Raw genomic sequence first — 15604 nt, 5'->3', positions numbered from 1 at the left:
CTCAAGATCCATAAACACTGTGTTCTGTCTTGTATAAGGTAGCCTTGTTTTGTACCATCTTGTGGATCTGAACTTATCATTTCTTAAAACAGAGAAGAAAAATAATTTTGAACATTTTCCTTTTCACTAATGCTTTTCTAAGTCAAGTTTTTATAGTGCAAAGTCTTTAAAATAAAATGTAACATTGACCTATGTGTTCCAACTGGTTTGAAAAGCTGTAACATAAATTACCTGGTTTTAAAAGCTGTAACATAAATTTATAATTTTTAAAGATAATTTTTGGTAACATTTAATTGTGTGTTCCAACTGATTTTAAAAACTGTAACATAGATTAGCTAGTTTTAAAAGCTGTAACATAAATTTGTAAATGATTCTGCAAATACACTTTATTTTAAAAGGACAGTGATTTATTGCTATGTTTAACTAAACATTTCATAGAAATAGTTAATTTAGAGATAATTTTCTGTAGTCATCTATGAAAGGCAAAATGTGTATTATTAATTTGACTGTCCACACAAATCTGGGATTATAGAGAGAAACAAGGTCAGTCATTTCAAATCATGTGATAAAGGAGGTTAGTAGGTCATGTTTTATAGCTGTCCTGGTGATCAGCCATCTCTAAAGGCTGTCAATGTGTCTAAAGTAGTCATTAGCAAGAATGAAGATTTCTTAGCTTTTTAATTAGAGGAAAAATTTAATACTAAAATATTTTCCTTATAAAGAACAGCAAATGCTTTCAATGTGTTAAAATTTCCTCTTTATTATGTTTTCCTATGACAATTTAAAATCTTTGAAAAATGACAAGTCTTAAGATTGGAAATTAAATACACAATAGTTTAATTTGATGTACTGGCTTTATAAATAAATGCTCCAAAGTAGGTTTTGTTTTTAATAATTATTATTCATTATCATAAAGAATACACTGTATTGCCAGTTGATTACATTACAGCTGTCAGAGGAAATGGAAAAGATACTACAATATTTTAGGGAAATCATAGTTTAAATATCACAGGATAGCAGTAGACTGGCAGCAAACACACCAATAAGTAAGCAAACAGAAGCAGGGTAGCTCTTTGTTACAAGGTATTAAGGAGACCCTGTAAACACAGGCTCAGAGACATCAAGAGTTTGCCACTCAACAGCAACGGCAACCAGTCTAGCACAGAGAACAGAGCAAGAACAAACCGAGGTGGACCTCTCTGGTGGGCCAGTGGTTAAGAATCTGCCTGCCAATGCTGGGGACACAGGTTCGCTGCCTGGTCTCGGAAGATTGCACATGATGTGGGGCAACTGAACGTGTGTGCCCCAACAACTGCACCTAGAGCCCGTGTTTGGCACCAAAGAAGCCACAAGAATAAAAAATCCACACACCACAACAAAGAGTATCCCCACTCGCCACAGCAGGAGAAAGCCTGCACGCAGCAACAAAGACCCAGCATAGCCATACATAAATGAATAAGTAAAATTTAAAGAAATAACTGAGCCACACAGTCACCTGTGCAACACAGGCCAGTGTCACAACCACAATGTCCACTGCTGCTCACATCACTGCCGATCAATCACACACCTACCACCATGTCGCCTAGATGGTGGTGTTAATGAAAGCATTACCTCGGTAGAAATTCAAACCAAGCACAGCATGTCTGGCTTTTACATTTCCTTGTGTGAACTCCCTGTGTTGAGTAAAATTGCAAAGCTCAACATTTAGAGAGTGTTACAGCTTTGACTCTTTCAAATGAGTAGTCTTATTTGAGATTTACAAACAAAGGATGAGGTATGCAAAACATGTCGACTAAGAATCAAAGTGAAAAAAAAATCTAAGTGACACTTCTTTCTGGACCCCATGCATACCCAGTACGTGGCATGGTGTGGCTCTCAGTTGGGCTTTGAGGAAGAGTCTTGAGAACGCATGAAGCTTTTGAGAATGCACAAAACTTTGGGCTGAGGGGCAATGATTTTCCTCCAGAAGGGGGAAGCAGATCACATGTGTGAGTTGGAGCTATTTTCTTCCTTTAATGATGATTCACAGAGCATGTATTCAGTTTGGGCTGAATCATAGTAAAAAAGTGTATTTTAGATCCCCAAATCCTTACTGAGTTTTTTTGCGCTTACATTTAATAAAAGAAGTTTTCTCTTCAGAGAAAATTTGGTTACTCACTTTCCTTTATCAACATCAATCACAACTTCTTGCCTTTAGGGAACTTTTCAAACCTTTGAAAGGAAATCACTACACCATCTACTATTGAATGAAGGGTGTTTCATTAAGAGCAAATTACTGTTGAGTCATATCCTGAAAGTGACTTGTTCTTTTTAACAGAAAACTGTGTGCTTCAGAGAGGAACCAAGTCAAATTCTTAATATATTGATGTATTCCCTTTGGAGCAAAGGTTTCATTTTGAATCCGGAAAAAATTAACTAACACCAAGCTTGTAGAATGCCATATATAGGATCCCTTTGACAAGTGACAGTCATGATGTGCAACTATGTCACTGACTCATGTAAAATTTAGTTATATTTCCTTGAATTAACTACCTAGAGAACGCTAAAATCATTAATTAATGAACCACAGCATTTCTCCTACAATATTCATGGCATCCCTAGCACTTTTCCTAACCATTCTCAGTATAGAGCTAGAACATTATCCATAAAAGATAATGGATTTGAGTAAAAATTCCTTTTCACAAACTCAGATTCCCCTATATTCTGGAAGCTGTATAAAATCTATTTTCAAGAAGCCTAAATTTAATTTAGATTTTTTTTGGCTAATATGCAATAGAAATATGTTGAGAATTATAATGACTTTACTTCTGAATTATGTTGGGAAAAAAAAAATCCCCAAATAGTTTTTATACCAAATGCTTCAAATTTTAAACTTTGATGTGAAGCCTCTTGCAGAGTAGGAATAATGATGGGAAGGCATCAGTTTTCTCCGACCAGAAATCATCACATTAGCCTGTTCTTTTTTTTTTTTTTCCATTTATTTTTATTAGTTGGAGGCTAATTACTTTACATCATTACAGTAGTTTTTGTCATACATTGAAATGAATTAGCCATGGATTTACATGTATTCCCCATCCCAGTCCCCCCTCCCACCTCCCTCTCCACCTGATCCCTCTGGGTCTTCCCAGTGCACCAGGCCCGAGCACTTGTCTCATGTACCCAACCTGGGCTGGTGATCTGTTTCACCCTAGATAATATACATGTTTCAATGCTGTTCTCTTGAAACATCCCACCCTCGCCTTCTCCCAGAGTCCACAAGTCTGTTCTATACATCTGAGTCTCTTTTTCTGTTTTGCATATAGGGTTATCGTTACCATCTTTCTAAATTCCATATATATGTGTTAGTATACTGTAATGGTCTTTATCTTTCTGGCTTACTTCGCTCTGTATAATGGGCTCCAGTTTCATCCATCTCATTAGAACTGATTCAAATGAATTCTTTTTAATGGCAGAGTAATATTCCATGGTATATATGTACCACAGCTTCCTCATCCATTCGTCTGCTGATGGGCATCTGGGTTGCTTCCATGTCCTGGCTATTATAAACAGTGCTGCGATGAACATTGGGGTGCACGTGTCTCTTTCAGATCTGGTTTCCTTGGTGTGTATGCCCAGAAGTGGGATTGCTGGGTCATATGGCAGTTCTATTTCCAGCTTTTTAAGAAATCTCCACACTGTTTTCCATAGTGGCTGTACTAATTTGCATTCCCACCAACAGTGTAAGAGGGTTCCCTTTTCTCCACACCCTCTCCAGCATTTATTGCTTGTAGACTTTTGGATAGCAGCCATCCTGACTGGCGTGTAATGGTACCTCATTGTGGTTTTGATTTGCATTTCTCTGATAATGAGTGATGTTGAGCATCTTTTCATGTGTTTGTTAGCCATCTGTATGTCTTCCTTGGAGAAATGTCTGTTGAGTTCTTTGGCCCATTTTTGGATTGGGTCATTTATTTTTCTGGAGTTGAGCTGGAGGAGTTGCTTGTATATTTTTGAGATTAATCCTTTGTCTGTTGCTTCGTTTGCTATTATTTTCTCCCAATCTGAGGGCTGTCTTTTCACCTTGCTTATAGTTTCCTTTGTTGTGCAAAAGCTTTTAAGTTTCATTAGGTCCCATTTGTTTATTTTTGCTTTTATTTCTGAAATTCTGGGATGTGGGTCATAGAGGATCCTGCTGTGATTTATGTCGGAGAGTGTTTTGCCTATGTTCTCCTCTAGGAGTTTTATAGTTTCTGGTCTTACATTTAGATCTTTAATCCATTTTGAGTTTATTTTTGTGTATGGTGTTAGAAAGTGTTCTAGTTTCATTCTTTTATAGGTGGTTGACCAGTTTTCCCAGCACCACTTGTTAAAGAGGTTATCTTTTTCCCATTGTATATCCTTGCCTCCTTTGTCGAAGATAAGGTGACCATAGGTTCGTGGATTTATCTCTGGGCTTTCTATTCTGTTCCATTGATCTATATTTCTGTCTTTGTGCCAGTACCATACTGTCTTGATGACTGTGGCTTTGTAGTAGAGTCTGAAGTCAGGCAGATTGATTCCTCCAGTTCCATTCTTCTTTCTCAGGATTACTTTGCATTAGCCTGTTCTTTTAGCTTTGGTTTCTTCTCCTCTCAACCCAAGTCACAGACACTTTTCTAGATATAGGACAGTAACATGTAATGATTTTTTTTAGTACACTATTTTATTACATTTATTTTTAATTGGAGGGTAAAGGCTTTATAGTATTGTATTGGCTTCTTCTATTCAATGTGAATCAGGTCATAAGTATACATATGGCCCCTCCCTCTTGAATCCCCCTGCCTCCAACCCCATCTCACTCCTCCAGGCTCTCCATGTATCGCTTTGAACTCCTGTGTTATACAGGAACTTCCCATTAGCTATCTATTTTACATATGGTAATGTATATGTTAGAGAAGGAAATGGCAACCCACTCCAGTATTCTTGCCTGAAGAATCCCATGGACAGAGGAGCCTGGTGGGCTACAGTTCATGGGGTCGCAAAGAGTTGGACATGACTGAGCGACTGAGCACAGTGTATTTGTTTCAATTCTTCTCTCTCAGTTCGTGGCACTGCTCCTTCCCCTGCTGTGTCCAAAGTCTGTTCTCTATGTCTGCATCTCTATTTCTGCCCTGCAAAAAGTTCATCAGTACCATTTTTATAGCTTCCATATATATGCATTAATACAAGGTATTTTTTTTTCTTTCTGACTTACTTCATTCTGTATAACAAGCTCTACGTTCAGCCACTTCACAAGAACTGACTCAGATGCATTCCTTTCTATGGCTGAGTAATATTCCACTGTATATATGTACCACAACTTCTTTATCTATTCCTCTGTTGATGGACATCTAGGTTGCTTCCATGTCCTAACTATTGTAAATAGTGCTGCAATGAACAAACATTTTTGAATACACTGTTTAATTATGTCCTATTCCACCGCAAAGAGTCTGGATGCAGTCTCTGGCTTTCCAAACCTGATTGCTCCAACAACTTCTCTGCTAGGCTGCCCCCTCTCCCATTACCTCAACCTCTTGACAGCAGGGGTGCCCTGGCTCGGCTCAGTTCTAGGAGCATTTCTTTCTCTATTTACGCTGATTCTCTTGGTGACATCACTCCTCCTGGTTTTAAGCTCAGTCTATATAGTATTGACTCCCAAATCTAGATCTCCAGTCCTCCCCTCTCTCTTGAACTCCAGACTTTTATATCCAATTCTCCCTTTGACTTCTGCTGGATTTACAATAGTCATCTCAAACTTGTGTCCAAGGTGACTTCAGATTCCCTTCTTAAAAACATATTTCTCTTGCTGTTTCCTATCTCATTAAATAGCAATACCATGTTTTTAGTTTTACAGGCCCAAAACTTTGGAATTCTCTGTTCTCTTTCACATTTTATGTAAAATATGTCAGCAAATTTCATCTCTAACTTCAAAACATGTCCAGAATCTAAATAGCTCTCCACACCCTGACTATCACAACTCTGGTCCAAGCCACTATCATCTCACCTGGAGTGTTGGGGGCCTCCTAATTGCCTCCCTGCCTCCACTCCTGTCCTACAATGTTCTAAATGCGGAGGGCCAGAGGACTCCTGTAAGGATGTCAACTCATGTCAATCCTCTGCTTGAAACCCACCAATGGTGTCCCTCTCTCCACTCAGAGTAAAAACAGTCCTTATAAGGACCTAAGAACCCTCCCTGCAATCTGTCCTCTGCTACCCCATCCCTTTAACCTCATGTTCTGCTGCTTCCTCCCTCCATCCTTCACTCTAGTCTCTGTTCCCCAAATATTGCAAGAATACTCTCGCCTTGGGCCTTCACTATTTACTTTCCCCTCTACCTGGAATGCTCTTTCCATAGATACCTACAAGGCTTACTCCCTCTTCTCCTTCAGAAAATGAAAATGTTAGTTGCTCAGTCATGTCAAATTCTTTGTGACCCCATGGTCTGTAGCCTGCCAGGCTCATCCGTCCATGGGATTCTCCAGGCAAGAATACTGGAAAGGGTTGCCATGCCCTTCTCCAGGGCATCTTCCCGATCCAGGGATTGAACCCAGGTCTCCTGCATTGCAGGCAGATTCTTTACCATTTGAGCTACTCAGAAAGCCCAGGGCTTTACTCAAATGTCACTTGCTTCATTTTCTCCTTAGTACTAACCACTGTATCATATACTATAGAGTGTGGCAGAGGATGAGATAGTTACACAGCATCACTGACTCAATGGACATGAATTTGAGCAACTCCAGGAGATAGTGAAGTGTTGCAGGAAGAGGAACACTTCCCAGGGCTTGAGAGTGGGCTCTTGTCTAACACTGACAAATGAATTGTCTGAGGAGACACACGTGCTGATGAAACAAGAGGCTTTATTGGGAAAGGGTGCCCAGGAAGAGAGCCATAGGGTAAAGGAACCAGGAGAACTGCTCTTCCACGTGGCTCAGGGTCTCAGGTTTATGGTGATGGGATTAGTTTCTGGGTTGTCTTTAGCCAATCATTCTGACTCAGAGTCCTTCTGGAGGCACACGCATTGTTCAGCCAAGATGGATGCCAGTGAGAAGCATTCTGGGAGGTGGCTGGACATGTGGTGTGTCCTTTTGAGCTTTCTTGAACTCCTTTGGTTGGTGATGGCTTGTTAGTTCAGTGTTCCTTCCTAGGCCCTCCTGTCATAAAATAGCTCACACAAATGGTTACTAGGGTGACCGGCCAGGGTGGGCGGTTTCAGTCCATGTGTTTCCCCTAACAGAAGGACAGAGAAGCCTGGTGTGCTGCAGTCCATGGGGTTGCAAAGAGTTGGACACAACTTAGCCACTGAACAATAACAACAACCACAAATACGTTTTTCTTTTTTTTTTTTTTTTTCATTTTTCTTATCTATTGTTCCCATTAGAATGTAAGCTCCAGGCAGGCAGGATTTTTGTCTGTTTCATTCACTGCTGTATCCTCACTACTCAGAATAGCACCTGGCACATAGCAAGTACTCAATGCGCAATTGTAAAGGGGATGAGTAAATGAATGTCTTGTCATCTCACAAAATTGTTCAAATAGATAGAAAATGGATGGGTGAATGGATAGGTGGACAGAGTAAGCCTATATAGAGATAGGCTGGTATAACTTGTTACTACCACTCCCCCACTCCTACTCCAGGAAAAGCAGGATAAACGCCACTACAGAATTACAGATAGAACTCCTCATTCTAGCCTTAGGATAGCATATAATCATTATACATTTTATATTTCTTAGAAATTAAGTGTTAAATAATACCTTTCATTGGAACAGCTTAAAATGTGTTTTTAAAAAAAGAGTACCATAATTACATGTACTTATACATCACTTTAAAAATCAGGCAGCAGTAGAAGGCTTAATGGATTCAAGATCTCACTGCTTTTGACACCTTTGTAATGGAACAAAAAATGCAAGAAAAGCCCCAGCAGCAGTCTGCCATTTACAGTATGTCATTTAAGCCTTAGAAAGTCTATTGTTGCCTTGCTCATTAGCATAAGAAAAAAGTGAACTGACACGTAGGACAGAGTGTGGTGCTAACCTTGGGCGAACCAATGACCTCAGTTGATTTTACTTGGTTCTTCCTGTCTACTCAGCACATCACAGTTGAGCAGATTGCTGAGAGAAGGCGCTGAAAAGGAAGTGGGGTTCACTCTTGGCACTTTTTTCTTAACCAAAAGTGCTTTTCTGAGGTCAAAGTGTGAGTGAGACATATGCTCTGTGTTGACCACACTTACAATGTAAAGGCAAGTGTTCTTTATGAGACTGAGCCCCTACAAAGCTGCCGAATGTTTAGAATATGGCTTTGGCGCCCTGGTTTCCTAAGAGCATGCTTCTAGCACCTTAAATGCCCTCTTCTGATACCCAGAACACTCACTCTTCTTGCTTTCAGACTAACACACAGGAAAGCCCCTGATTACAGCTTAAACAAGTTGGCTCTTCCAAAGTTATTATATGTCATTTTGGAGGGATCAAAGCCAGAAACCAAATGAATGAAGTGTCAGTGGTGAGGTTTCAGGAATCAATGAGCCAGATCTCTGTGTTGGGGGGTCAGGGCTTTGACTGCCAGTGCCCTGGAGAAAGAGTCTAGTAGGCTGGACACCCACAACCCCTACACCCCAAGCATCTCCAGCAGGTAGCTGCTCCAAGTTAAAAACAAAACAAACTCTGCCACATGGGTCTAAAGTCTGAAAGAAACTCCAACAGCTTTAAATCATATATGCACAGATTTCTGGAGCACCTTAGAAGTCATTTAGTCTAACTCTCCCACTTTATAGGTGAGAAAATTGAGGTTCCTAAATGTTAACTGCTGTCCTGTGGGCCCCTCAGTGCACATTTCATGCCTTGATTTATGTGTGCTTGTAAATGACTTGCTAAAGCTCCCATAATTCAACACAGTCATTCTGGACATCTTCTTAGTCAAAAGCAGTGCTATTTGATTGAGCTTGACAGCCAGGATGCTCCAAAAATGCCTGTTTTCTAGGAATACAAGTCATAAAAAATAATAAAATTTTCAAGTTGGGCCTGTAAGGAGCTATTTTTCATCTGCCTCCAAACTAGAGAAGCCCATGACCCCAGGCACCAAGTAGTAAATCAGTATAAGCAAAGAAGCATGGTGGTATGAAGTGGACACTGGATGGGAGAAGGCAGGTATGAGTTTTAGCCCAGATTTCATCGCAGTCTAGTCATTTCACTTTGGGCTGGTGGGTCAGATGGTAAAGAATCTGCCTGCAATGCAGGAGACCTGGGTTTGATCCCTGGGTTAGGAAGATCCCCTGGAGAAGAGAATGGCTACCCACTCCAGTATTCTTGCCTGGAGAATTCCATGGATAGAGGAACCTAGCAGGCTATAGTCCATGGGGTCACAAAGAGTCAGACATGACTGAGTGACTTTCACTTCACTCATCTCTTTGGGCAATAGAAACCCTCTTAGTAAGCAATCAAACTTAGTATCGTCCACGAGGGCAGGATGGAGAGATGAGCAAAGTAAATGGGTAATAGTTTTACTTTAAAGGTGAAGTTTTTACTTTAAAGGCTCTCTAAAGTTCAGTGTCTCCTCATCTAGCAAAGACTTGGAGAAACAGATTGCCTAGAAAGGCTGAGTGCAAAGCACACAACTAGTGCTATCCCTCATCTTTCCAGTTATTTTCTGGGGCCAGAAAACAGATATCAGGGTGGCAGCCAAGAAGATCCCACATCAAGCCAATGTCAGTGGTATACATGGTGTCTATACATGGACAATGATAACAGCTACTCCCTCAGCCACAGAAGTAGGGCCAAAGGATAGCCCCAGGAATAAAGCAGACCCAGTCTCCGATTTCCTCATACTGGTATACAGGTCTTAGGCAATGAGTCCTTTCCTCTAGAGTGAATAAGCTGGGATGGCACAAACCTGAGGTTACAGTGGCTCCTTCCCTTGAGTCCACATGGGAATCCCATCTGCAGGAGGAGAGGTGAGGCCAATACAGAGACAAGCAGAGCAGAGAGAAAGACAGTGTTCCAATGAAGCTATTTGGTTCCTGGATTCAGCCATGCCTGAAGATGTTTGACTTGGAAATTTTTCTTTATTTTTGCCTGAATTACCTTTATCTTGATTTCTGTCACTTTTGATTAAAAGAGTCCTGAGTAATATATCTTCTAATTTTTCAAATGGGGAAAGTGAGGTTCACACAAAGGGAGTGATTGCCTAAAGGTTACATAGCACATTGGGGACAAAATTTGGACTTGAAATCAGATCTACTGATTTCCATTCCAACACATTTTCTACTGCACTGTGCTTTATATGCTCTGTCTTGTGAATTATTCAACACTTGCTGAATGGTAGTTCAGGTCTTTATTCATACCATACCACATCATGGCAAAATTCATTTATTTAAGCAAAATACAGAGGACCATTTACCAAAGATTCTGTGATAGAACACGTGAGTTTAGACTAATTGATTTCTGTCTAGGTTAAGACCAAACAAAAGATTCAGTAACATCAGGGATCAAAAGCAAAAAGCACGTACGTGATTCTATTCTTTTGCCAATGGAATATCTTCTGTGCTTCAGGCACAGAATAGGTATTTTATGAATGTGTTCATGTGGAGTTGCCTCACATCAGGCTTAATGCATGGCAGACATACGGAAGAAGGGAGGAAAGCAGGCAATAAGGAGGAGAAAGAGGAAAGAAGAAGAAAAGGAGAGTGGGTCTCAAGTACAAATTAATTGTTTTTTATACTATTCAACTGAGTATGTATTAATGACTAGTATCATATAGTAATCTCAATAAGCACCACGAAACCGAGCCTGTTATGCAACTACAGTGTTTCCTAAATTGAACAGAAGAAACTGGAAGTCAAGTCAAGACTCAGGCCACAGCTCATCTGCCGAGGACTGGACATTAGGAGCAAATGAGGTAACAGAAGATGCTGACTCTTGATGAATGCCCTAACTGCAATAGTTCCATGAACTGATTACAACGCAGGTAGTCACAAGGAGTAACGTTCATTTACAAGGACTGTAGAGTAAACTGTAAACTGTGTGAAAGTGGTCAGTTCCTGGATTTAGTAACACAGTGAATAATGTTTTAGAAAACCTGAACACTTGATGATGAATAGATGTTAAGATTACTCTATTTGAATTATTGTTTAGTATATGTTATATCATTCTTTGTGATCAGACTTTTTAAACCACAAACAGGATGAGGACAAATAATGAAAAAAAAAAGTTTCAGAGTCAGAAAATAAGATGATCACCAGGAGAATATGTTTCGCATGACTTTGTAAAGTACTCAGAGACTTTAAAACTTGCTCCTTTCTAGTTTTAAATTCAGTAATGAAAGACAATACCCGCCAAGATTTCTTAGTATCACAAACACAGAACCGAGGGCATCTTTTACCATGTTATACAGACATTTAAAAGGAAGGGGGTAGAGATCTCATTCTCACCCTCATTAAATTAGCAAAATAGAATATAGTATGTGAATTATTTGTTCAAATAAGTTTTTCTTTAGGTAAGAAAGCTTTGCCTTAACTCATATGGTAATCTAGACAACAATAGTTTTCATCAAAGGTTTTATATTCCAAGCAGAGTACACTATTAGAATTATTCCCGAACTTTTAAAATACTGATAAAACTTGACCTAAGTATGACTTTTGTTAAGATCACTGGGACTTCCCCAGTGATCTAGTGGTTAAGAACCTGCCTGCCAATGCAGGGGACATGGGTTCGATCCCTGCTCCAGGAAAATTTTACAAGCAGAGGGGCAACTACGCCCACGAGCCACCACTACTGAAACTCTTTCGTGCCAGAGCCTGTGCGCCGCAACTACTGAGCCAGCACTCTAGAGCCTGAGCTCTGCAACAAGAGAAACCGCTACAATGAGAAGCCCGTGTACTACAACACAGAGTGACCCCCATCCTCCACAACTAGAGAAAGCCTGCACACAGCAACAGAAGACCCGGCACAGCCAATGAATAAATACATTTATTTTTCTAAAAAAAGATTCAACAATGTCACTGATATCAATTTGCCATATCATTTATCACTGAGAAATTTATAACATGAGTGCATGGTTCACTGTCCAGCAAACTGCTCACTGGTTTCCTGTGCTTATTCTTCCATCTGTACATGCCTAGGGCCACATCACTGTCTCTCGGAGAAACACTAAAGACTTGGCTTTGCCGATCAACAGTGCAGTCTTTTTATGAAACATCTACAGTGGCACCACATGCATCTTCACCATTCATTCTTTAAGTGTTCATTCAACAAATAAGTGCTATTTATTGTTCAAGACTGAAAACCAAGAGAGATCAGACAAAAATGGTTCCTGCCTTTAGAACCTTTATTCTTGAGAGACAGAGAGAGACGACACAAATTTTAGATTTTTAGAGGTTGGTAAAGCCTCACAGGATTGATACTGAAGCTGAAACTCCAATACTTTGGCCACCTCATGTGAAGAGTTGACTTGTTGGAAAAGACCCTGATGCTGGGAGGGATTGGGGGCAGGAGGAGAAGGGGACGACAGAGGATGAGATGGCTTGATGGCATCACCAACACAATGGACATGAGTCTAAGTAAACTCCGGGAGTTGGTGATGGACAGGGAGGCCTGGCATGCTGCGATTCATGGGGTCGCAAAGAGTTGGACATGACTGAGCGACTGAACTGAACTGAACTGAAAGCCTCACAAGAAAACAAAACAGGTAATATGATAAAGGGTGTGGGAGGAGGGTGGTGTGAATAGAGAGGCATTTAGAAAAATTCTCACTGAGGAGGTAACATTTGAGCTTGAACCTGGATGACAAGAAGGAGCCAGGCTGCATTTCCGAGTGTGAGGGAACATCAGGAGCACAGAGAAAGCTCTGGCATCATGTTGGACAGAAGAGAGCGAGTGACTCCTAGGGAGTATGATGAAGCTGGAGAGGGAACAGGGGTCCCAGCACACAGGACACTGTAGGTCAAGAGGTGACAGGGATGGGAAGCTGAAGTTCTGTGCTAAGGGCTTGGGTAAGACATGGACGGTTCACTCTGGCTGCTGGTGGGTATGGATGACGGGGAGAAGTTTAGGAGTGAGAAGGGCTGCTGGTACTGTTCATGCAGATTGAATTCTATGTGAGGAAGGCAGGCAGAGTAGGTGAGTGGGGTTGAAATCCAGCTTTTGCACCATTGACTAAGCCTTGTGTCCAGCTTGGGGCTACATTCACTTGGAGAAAGGGGTATCTTTTTCTATCACACACAATGCATCATATGGGCAGGAAGCACCCTCAGGAATGAGAACAGAGAGTAAGATATTGAAATAACCTTTGCAGAGATAATAGTTATGGTGGAAAAGAAAGAAATGGGTTTAGGATATGCCTGGATGAAGAGATGGCAGGACTTACTGATGGATTAGATGTGGGGGGCCAGGGGAAAGGGGAAATCAATGGTGCTCCTTAAACCCATGGGGTATGTTACTGTCACTGATGGAGCTACAGACATTGGGGAATGGGCCAGGTTACTTTTAGACAGGGCTCAAGAATTCAATTCAATTCAATGTTAGCCTAAGATACATGTTAGATGTCGAACAGTCAGACTTATGAGTTGAGGTCTTTTTTCATTCCATTAAATATAACTCACAAGTGCAAAGAAATCGTAGCCTCTTCTCAGATCTTCCTTAAGATTCCTCACTCACTGAGGGATGGGGACAGGTGGAGGAACAGAACTAGAGTCAGCCTGGTTCTGCTTCTTTTCCACTGAGGGAAAAATTCAAACAGATTCAATCTCTCAGCTTTCCACCCCGACACTGCTCTCCCCCCAAGGCGGTGGGTGCCCACGATGCACATTCAGCTGTGCCTGGAAGGAGTCCTCACACCTCGTGGTGTCTTCTGCTGCCTTTGGACGCTACAGCAGCGGACCTTGTGTGTATGGCCCTGGTCACTGCTTGCCCTGCTGGCATTCATTGCTGACACCAGCGGCCAGGGGCTGATGAGAGTAAAGTAAAGGCTCTGGGACTCCCTGGCTGATTCAGCCTCTGGTCAGCTGGCCCTGTAAGGCCCTCTGGGTACCTGCCATATCCTCTGCCTAGCTCCTTACCCAAATTCACACTGTGGCCCTATGGATGGGTGGTGTTCAGTCGCTAAGTCATGTCCAACTCTTTGAGACTCCATGAACTGCAGCATGCCAGGCTCCTCTGTCCTCCATTGCCTCCCGGAGTTTGCTCAAACTCACATCCATTGAGTCAGTGATGCTATCTAACCATTTCACCCTCTGTTGCCTCCTTCTCTTCTTGTCCCCAATCTTTCCCAGTATCAGGGACTTTTCCAATGAGTCAGCTCTTCGCATCAGATAGCCAAAGTATTGGAGCTTCAGCTTCAGCATCAGTTCTTCCAATGAATATTCAGGATCGATTTCCTTTTAGGATTGACTGGTTTGATCTCCTTGTAGTCCAAGGGACTCTCAAGAGTCTTCTCTAGTGCCACAATTTGAAAGCATCAATTCTTTGGCATTCAGCTTTCTTTATGGTCCAACTCTCACATCCATATATGACTACTGGAAAAACCATAGCTTTGACTAGATGGACCATGTTTACTGGTTCTCTACCCAGCCATAATCCATGGACACTTTGGTAACATGTGGGCGTTTCTGAGTCCCATGCTCACCACATGGGAACTGAGGGTAGCTATAGAGAGCTACCACCCACCCCTGTCTCTGCCTGGCTATACCACAGCACTGATTTTACTCTGATATGCTTGTCCACCACCTGCCTACCATCACCCAGTTTGGCATAAGGGCCAGATGGGTGACAATCTCCTCTTTTAGCCTTCAAAGTAGGCTGAATAAAAACTTTAATTATCTGCCTCTTCTGCCCCACCTTCTTTCCCCAACAAGCCCTTCATCCCAGAAGAAATGGGCTTCCAAGTTTCACTCATCCTGGTCCACTCTTCTTTTGTCCTTGGAAGCAAGCATCACAGCCCAGATAGCAGAGATGGGGTAGGGGACATGAAATCTCCCTATATGCAGAATTCTAATATGCTGAAGGATATAAAAATTCTTTCCAGTCACATTGCTATGGCCAAGGGATTGTGGGAAATGGTGATATAATTATTCAGAGGGAAACACAACCTAGACATCTTTAAATACATTACACTTAAAACACAAGTGTATAGCTTGCTGAAGCTGTCAGTGTTACAGATACAATTGAGAGTAACCAGCAATGGTGGATGGGATAAAGCTAGGAGTGAGGGAGAGCAGCTAAGTCACGTAGAAAAGAGCTGAGAGCCCAGAACTGAGTGCTGGGACAACTCAGTACAGAGACGCTGGACAGGCGGCAGGAGCCAGTGAAGGACACTGAGAAGTCAGGCAGGAGACAGGAGAAAGTTAAGAGCATGTGCATCACTGAGCCCACAAGAGGAGCAAGCCTTCAGAAAAAGGGAGTGTTCAACTGAATCAAACATTCCCAAGAGAACAAGCCTAAGAAAGCACCCTTTCCACTCTGATCCTGACCCTATCTCAGGCCCCAACTTCTTCCTTAGAAGGAAAATAAGAATGAGCTGGAATGAATAAAATAATACCTTATCTAAAAGGACCATTAGTTAGTAGCAAAACTTCATAATATCATGTAATCCTTTTTAACTAAGATGATACTCTATTCAACA

The sequence above is a fragment of the Odocoileus virginianus genome, chromosome 3 (assembly GCF_023699985.2).
Source record: "Odocoileus virginianus isolate 20LAN1187 ecotype Illinois chromosome 3, Ovbor_1.2, whole genome shotgun sequence".
NCBI classification, from domain to species: Eukaryota; Metazoa; Chordata; class Mammalia; order Artiodactyla; family Cervidae; genus Odocoileus; species Odocoileus virginianus.
The sequence above is the reverse complement of the archived record's forward strand: the minus strand, read 5'-3'. Positions refer to the sequence as shown.